The sequence below is a fragment of the Nycticebus coucang genome, chromosome 13, assembly GCF_027406575.1.
Source record: "Nycticebus coucang isolate mNycCou1 chromosome 13, mNycCou1.pri, whole genome shotgun sequence".
Taxonomy (NCBI): domain Eukaryota; kingdom Metazoa; phylum Chordata; class Mammalia; order Primates; family Lorisidae; genus Nycticebus; species Nycticebus coucang.
In genome coordinates this window covers 22765205-22773217 of record NC_069792.1, presented here as the reverse complement: position 1 = coordinate 22773217, position 8013 = coordinate 22765205, and the positions used below count along the sequence as shown (strand labels likewise).

Genomic DNA, 8013 nt, shown 5'->3' with positions numbered 1-8013 from the left:
CATGGATATCCAGCAGATAGAAAAAGAGAGTATGAAGAATTATAAGGGGTTTTGAGAAGGCAGGATCAAGATGACTGTCCATTTTCACAGGAGTGAGGGGTTTCCTCTCTGTCAAATGGACAGTTGTAGGCATGCCAGCATGGCTGGTGATCCCAGCAGGCCTAGAAGTGCCTTATCATAGGCTCTGTGCTATGGCCAGAAGTCACTTACCTGACCTCACATGATACAAAGGGGCCCAGAAAGTGCACCCTGAGTACCCAGACAGAGGAAATGAAACAGATCGCACGGGACAGGCTGTTGGAAGGACTTTGTATTTTACTCTAGAAGAAATTAGAAGGTTTGAAGGCTCCAGAGGTGTCCATCCTTTTTTCTTTTCTGCTTCGCATTGAAAGAAGAGTTGTCTTGGGCACATTAAATATGCAAATACTAACAAGCTGATGAGCCAAAAAAAAAAAAAAATCCACACTTAAATTTTGTGATATCTGGCAATACAGATAAGCAAAACAGTCCTCAAATAAGATGCATGTTGCCCACAGACCACAGACTGGATACCCCTATGAGGAGCGTATTGATATTCTAGTTACTGTATTTTTAAATTTGACAAAACACATTTTAAAATACTAGGTACTCTTGTGAGCATTTCAAATATATAAGTAATTTAATCCCCATAGCAACCTAACGAAATAAGTCCTTCCCCACGTGAGAGGAAGAAACTGAGGCACAGAGAGAGTTGGTAACTTGCCCAAGGTCATTGAAGAGTGGGTGATGAAGCTGACATTCAATCCAGGCAGCCTAGACTGCATGCTTTCCACCACTGTGATATTCACCAGAGATCACTTCCAGTGCTTTGCCAGACCTTTAGGGAAGAAAGTGATCAATGTGGTTTATATGTTACTGGCCTTTCACATCCTAGGGCAGCTTTTCTCTCTCCTGCAGGTTCACATGCTGTCCTGTCACTCGACCTGGGCCTACCCTCGGCATCAGTACCTGTCCTCCAGAGAAATGACGGCCCAAAGCAATAACCACAGTGTGCATCTTTGTGGTGGATGGAAGGAACAACAGTGAACGGAAAGGGAAGCTACTTCAGCACAATCCCAAAGACCTCTGCCCACTACTGACTTCCAGACTTCCACTATTTCCTGCCTTCCTTTCCCTTCCCTTTCCTTCCTTTCCTTTCTCTCTCTTTCTCTTTCTTCCTTTCTTTTTTTGCACTCCTTCCCTCTCACTTTTCCTTCCTTCCTTCCTTCCTTCCTTCCTTCCTTCCTTCCTTCCTTCCTTCCTTCCTTCCTTCCTTCCTTCCTTCCTTCCTTTCTTCCTTTCATGTCAGACTAAATTCCCTTGCCTAACAATATGGAACTTTTGCTTCATGTCTATAAAATTTTGCTTTATTACCATTTATTTCAACATAGTTTTGTAATTTAAGTTCATGCTTTTGTGAATGCAAATAAAAGGATCTAAATATTGGAAAACTCTGCCATGTGTTAACATAGATTAATAATTTTGGAATAGAAGTGATGGTGCCAGTTCTCAATACTATTACTTTGAAAGTCAAGTGAGCTTTGTAAATGGGTTTGGGCCAAATTCATACTAGATGGAGTAAGCATTCATTAGCGTTCACAACCGAGAAGTGCTACAGACGTGAAAAAATAAGTCTGGCACATAGTTTACTTTCTAAATAATCTTTAAAAAATGAGATACCATGGGAAAAATCATGGTGAAGTTAGCAGTAAATACCAACAGTTAGAAAAAGAAATTAAAAAAACAAACCAAACTGGGGCAAGGCAGTCAGAAAAACTCAGTGTGAACAACAAAGAAAAAAGCTTACTAATCTTGAGAGGTAAGAAATAGGTCTCCCTGAGAACTGGTTATGAAATAAGTAACAAGGTCAAATTATACTTTGCATCAGTTTCCATGAGGCAAGTTGATGGTTTCAACCAACCTTCGCAACAAAGTTGAATCAGCAATTTTCATTGCTAGATAAACAAGATGTGTTTATACATAAAACATGTTTATTGCTTACATAATTTTTTTTGTAAAAACATGAGAATTCCCCTCTTGTATTCTTGAACATGGAGGGAGCCAAAAAATGTATACCTATTTTTAAAAAAGAAAAACCTGTATGAACATTGTAATACTCAATATATATCCTAGCACTTGTTATCTTGTATACTGTACCTCATATCTTTTGTAATTGCAGAAGTCAAACATGACTTGAGTATTACATTGTTCAGTTATATATATATATGACATTCTACAGTTTTTTCTTAAAATGTGTGTCCATTTTTTTTGGCACCCTCTGTGTTAGTGAAAGTTTCTAGTATGAGTGTGGAATTGCTAACATTTCCTTCTGAGGACTGAACAGAATATTACTTACATTGATTCATGGCATTACTGAGATATAATGTGTCCTTTCATTTCATTCACAAATTAAGAGGAGAATACATTTCCAAGCCAGAGTAGTGGAGCAGAAGTTAAACTACACAAACTCTGAAAAAAAAAAAAAAAAGAGTTGTTTATATAAATATCAAAATTCTTATTCTTCAAAATAGGAGTATGTCAGATGATATATCAAGGTTGAAAAGAAATGATTAGAAGTTCCATTTATATTTATTTAAACCTTACTAAAATTATTTTGTATATGGTACTATTTATGTAATGTAATAATATGATAATAATTGTATGTGATTCAAAGACAACCAAATTGCACGTATTTGGTATTTGGATTAAGTTCTTAACTTTTTTTTTGATTGATAGAATATATGAGTATAATCCAGAAAGCAAGGAGGCATTTAATGTCACATGATATTCTTTTTATCTTCTGTACAATGGTCTCTTTAGCTACTTCGACGTGATAATAAAACCAGTAAACATTCCCCAAAGAGAGAAAATAGTAACAGTTAAGGTAGAAAAATTCTAGCTGGATACAGGGATACAGGGCAATTTTTGTGCATCTCTGTAGATGGCCTTGCCGCCTCAGCACATGCCCTTCGCCTCCCTCTGAGTTCAGACGCAGCTGTGGGCACAGTTGAGTGGGACTCAGACTTACACTGACAGCTGCCACTACCAGCCTGGCCTCTGTTTCTCTTGATTTCTGCCCCTAAAAAACATTTCATTTAGAAAAAAAATATAGGTGGAAACCGTTCAGTATTACTGTCTAAACACATTTGTTAAGAATGTATGCTGGCAATTATTAAGTATTTCTGGTTTAAAATTATGGATATGAATGGTTTTAATAATATAAATTGTACGCCCCAAATAATGTTTATGTGAGCGTGCAATACTCCATTTGCAAAACTAAACTTTTAGTGAAGAAACTAAACTGAGTGTTTTGTAATTAAAAGGTAGGAATAGCTGTAAATGGAAAGCGTGGCTAATTTAAGATGCCAATACTCAGAATGAATGGCCCTTCTAGAAAATTGTCCGAGTGCCAGATCCAACTGGCTGCTTGTACATGTGCACAGTGGAACTCTTCGACATTGCCCAGCTTCATATGGTAGCCAGAATAAACTCTAAAGAGTGTGCTAACCTAGGATAATACTAGTAGGCTCTTTGAAAATGACTTAATTATATATAAAAATGAACATCCATAAAAATGCGTACCATCTAACCAATACAAACTACAAAGGGTTTGCATTTTGAATCAATTCTCAGTCTGTTCTAGGGTCCCTAACAGCAGTAGGCAGGCCCCAGGTTGCACCATCTCTAGACTCTACTGGCTACAGTAGAGTCTAGAGCCTCACTTGCAGAAGATACGATGTTGTATCAGCTCTTACAGAGGCTCCTATCTTCTTATTTGCTCTTGTTTTCCATCTTTTGTGGTTATATTTTAATCTTTCTCATATCTTTGGCTCTTTGCATTTGTACACTGCTGAGTGGGAGACAGTACCCTCAATCTATTTTGGAAAAACAAGGCTCCTCTTTTTATCTTTAGTAAGCTGTGGTGAGCTAGCTGTCTGTATCTATGTGGGGCTCCATTTCCAAGTGCACCTCTAAATCCTGGATTGGGCTCACTGAGCTTCTGTTTAGTGATACTTTTTTGGTTTCATGTAAGACTTAGGCCTCCCAGCCTTTGCTGCGGGGTGGCGGTGTGAGGATACACCGAGAGCAGCAGAGTTATAGAGTCCTCACCCTTCTGACAGCAGCTTCTTTGTACCTGTCAGCTAACTTGGATATTCCCACCACTTAAGTCTCAAAGCCAATTTCCAGTTTGTTCTAAACAAGGGCGTCAGTTCTTTGGTCCTCCTCTACCAATGTAAGGTTTTTATGGAGAGGGAATAAATATGTTTTGAATAATACAAATGTGTAAATAATTCCATTTTAATAGTTTTATCTCTCTTATCTTTGACATTTTCCCGTAAAAACATTTTTGCTTTAAAAATGTAAATAATCTGATTTTAAATGAAATAATTTTATTATTTATTATTAAATTATTATTGTTCATCAAAAGTGAGTTTATTTTCACAAAGGCAAACTGGAGACTTCAGACAACAATTACTGTCAAATGTCCCTTTTCAGTTGGCAACAGTGATAAGGTCTTCATGATAATTGGTGGTGAGCTGCCTTTCAAGAGTTAGCCCATTTCAAATCAAATGTTTTCAGTATCTCTACTACATTCACAACATACTAGGCCCTTTCTATTTTAATTTGTGCCTTTTTATTTTTTCTTTAACAGGAAGAAGCTTTCCAGTACAAGGAGAAAGAGTCAAGGGTAAAAGTATACTCCCTATTTTTTAATATTCTGAGCTCTAAAAGATGGCCTATCCTGGTGTTTAGTGAACACTATTGAGGAAAAATATTTGCAAACCTCCTCATGAGGTTCTCAAGGGATACGTTATAGAAGTTCCAGTAGCAAATGAAAACCTGGCGAGTCCCTTCTCTACCAGAGGGGGTTCTGCCCATTGCTGTGGCTGGGCGTTCTCTGATAACCTGAGCTGGTTTCTTCCCCTTTCCAAGGCTGAGCCCAGATCTTGCCCTAATTGCCAAAAACTGAAGTAATGCAACCATTCAAATGTAAAATAGTTGTGCGTTTGTATTTGTACCTAAAGCCTCCCAAGTTTAAGAAGTGATGGGAGTTGAGGCAGTGCCTGGGCACCCTGCAGGGTGTGGCCATTGTTACAGGACATCTCGCCTAAGCAGAAACTGTTTATCCAAGTCTCTTTGTGTAGGGAAGGTGCTGTGGGTCTTGTGCAAGTAACTAACTACAGCAGGGCAAGTGTGAAGAAGGGCTGTTGAAAGCTGTTGAATTTTTGCTTTTTTGCCTATCCAACATCTAAAAGCTGTGTTTCTGTATAATTCTTCAATATGAAGGTATTGGCTCATATGCTGTCATACTGAATATTCATGGTTTTATTAATTAGCGATTAATGCCAAAAGTGAGGAGCAGGCATTTGCAAAGAGGCCAATTAAAGACTACATCATTGTCACAATGCCTGAGAAACAGAAACCCAGCAGGCAGGAGAATCATGGCAAGCAGTACCCTACTGAGCAATTGTTCTTACTCACATCTTCTACAGTATGAAAACTTGTCAAGCTGCCTTGAAAATACTTTTTTCCTGGGTTGATACTGGTGGAGATAATACCATCTTAGTCAAGTTCGTAAGGAAACATTTTTAGAAAGCAAAAGCATTTAACACATACATCCCTATTTCAGTTTTAAGCCATGCTGGGGAAGTTTCTTGCATAATTTTTAAGAAAAACACTAATTAGACAATTAAAATAACCTAAATAAATTAGATACTTATAAACACATCCTACCTTTCTATGATATTGCCTATTTTGTAAACGATGCCGCCAACGTGATCGGACATTTGCGGGTCACTCAGGGTCTACAGTTATATTCTCAGTCTGCTATTTAATAGCTGTGTGATGTGGAAATGTTTTTATTTGTTTGTTTTTAACTACTCTGAATTTGTCTTCCTGTTTATAAAATTGAGACATTAACATGTGTGCCACTGGATCCTGGTGCTGACTTGGTGTGAGGCTGGATGTTGGAAGGCACTTTTTCTCCTGGCACTTTTCTTTACCTTTTCTTCTTTCTTCCTCCATCCTTTCTAAGGGCTCAGTTACCTTGACTTATTCCAGTTGGGTGTGGAGAAGGCAGGAAGCAGAAATAGCCTGCAACTCTGTACGGATTTATCTTTCTCAAAGTGAAAGGCCATAGAACTTACAGGTTTTACAGAGGATGGAGAAGAAAGAGAAGGGTGTGTGGGGAGGAAAGAATTTGGAAAACTTGGAAGGGAAAGGATTTCCCTGAGTTTACACAAACACCCTGTCACTGCTGGAGGGACAGAGAGAGGTCCATGGATTCCGAAGGCAGGAGGTGTCCATGCTAAATTCTGGCAGCATCTGGAGAAGAAAAAAAACTCCCGAGAGGAATGGCTGCAAGGTGAGTGCAGGCTGGGGAGGCTCCAGAAAACCTCAAAATCACGGCTGGCCCATGTGTGGCCAGGATTGTCTGAGCACTGCCGGGCCTGAGAATCCCTGCAGGTATGGAGCCTGCACACTCCACTTGGACCTAGGAAAATTCCTTGTTTTTGTGTCTGACCTCAGGCAGTAGTGTAACTCTGTGCTGGTGAGGGAGAAAGCCAGAAAATGACATTAAGTTTCCTGCTAGCCAGAGGGATGGGTATTAAAGTAAAATGTAGTGAAAATTTATCTTTATTGAAAATAAAGATAAAGATACAAAATATTTCTTGCCTAGTTGACTATGCGGAATGAGATTGATACCCATGTCACATGCAAACCAGCGTCGTCAGGGGTAAGTAGAAGAAGTTCCATTAATATTAGCTATCATTATTTGTTAACTGGCATTAACAATTAAAAGGATAATGTAAAAAACATTAAAAAATAAAGGATTCTGGGAGGGTTGGTATCTTAACTTTTAATATGAGATCCTGTTCTACGAGAGACACGTTTAGATATGCTGAGCATATTTTCTTTGAACTCAAACTTGGAACTTGTTTCCCATGATGATACTTAACTGATTGCCAGAATGATCCAGAAACAATATTATATCCTGGGGGAGGGAGAAGAGCATCAGTAGACAAACATGACTGTATAGTTTGGATTTAAAAGTCGTAACCTTATTTAACTGGCTAACAGTAGGGCCTTAACACATACATCCCAGGGCTTCCTGACTGTTTTTGTTTTGCTTTTGGTATTTACCTCTGTTGATTCTAGCAGTGGTAATCTTAGATAAGTAAATAATACAATTCTGGGTAAATGATGCTTTTGACTGGTTTGGTGAAAAAAGTTTCAATTGAGATTCAAAACCAAGGAATTTTAGTCTTGGTTATGAACTTAGAATTTGGAGATCTATTTTGGGTAGTGTGTATTAGGTTATTAAAATAACTTTGTTTTTTCACCCAGGCAAAGGAGGCAATAATAGTTTTTCCTATTTGAATTCTTCTAGTATTTGCCTTTGTCTAAGACCCTGGGCTGGGATCTTATATGCTAAACAAGGAAAATCTGGTTAAGGAAGTAGAAGTTGTCTTTGGTTTTCTTTAGAGCTTATGCCCTGTGACTAGTCCCAACCTCCAGGGCTAAAGGAACTCAGGATGTCTTTGGTTGTTCCAAATCCTTCTCATCAATATAGGCTCCACCATATCCCTACTATGACTATTGACCTGATTTGTCTAGGACAGTCTCAATTGGCGTGTGAAATTTTCCTACTTTTCCTTCTAATTTTAATGTCTCTTTTAGTCTCCAAGATGGCAATTAACTAATCCAATGAATTAGTTCTCTGTTATTATTGCTACTAATAATACATACTCTTATTACAAATTTTAAACATCTTACCTGCAGGGTGGGGGATGAATTTTCCCTCTCTTAGAGTAGCATATGCATTGCAAATCAAGTCTTCTGTAGAAAATGCCTCTTCTCCATGGTTCTTAACTGAGGGTTATATCTAAGGAAAATATAAAATGTGGGGCAGCATTTTTGGCTATCCCCATGAGGGAAGATGTGCTACCAGTCTTTATATTCCAGAGTCAAGGTTTCTAACAATGCCACATT

At 38.3% G+C, this 8013-nt stretch overlaps 1 long non-coding RNA gene across 1 annotated transcript; it reads right to left on the bottom strand.

Annotated features, from left to right (window-relative positions):
- Positions 1-405: 405 nt before the first annotated feature.
- LOC128563979 (uncharacterized) lies at positions 406-7908 on the bottom strand. Its single transcript, XR_008373939.1, has 3 exons — positions 7798-7908; positions 2375-2487; positions 406-856 (listed from the first exon to the last, which is right to left on the bottom strand). It is a non-coding gene; the product is annotated as an uncharacterized LOC128563979 (long non-coding RNA).
- Positions 7909-8013: the final 105 nt, after the last annotated feature.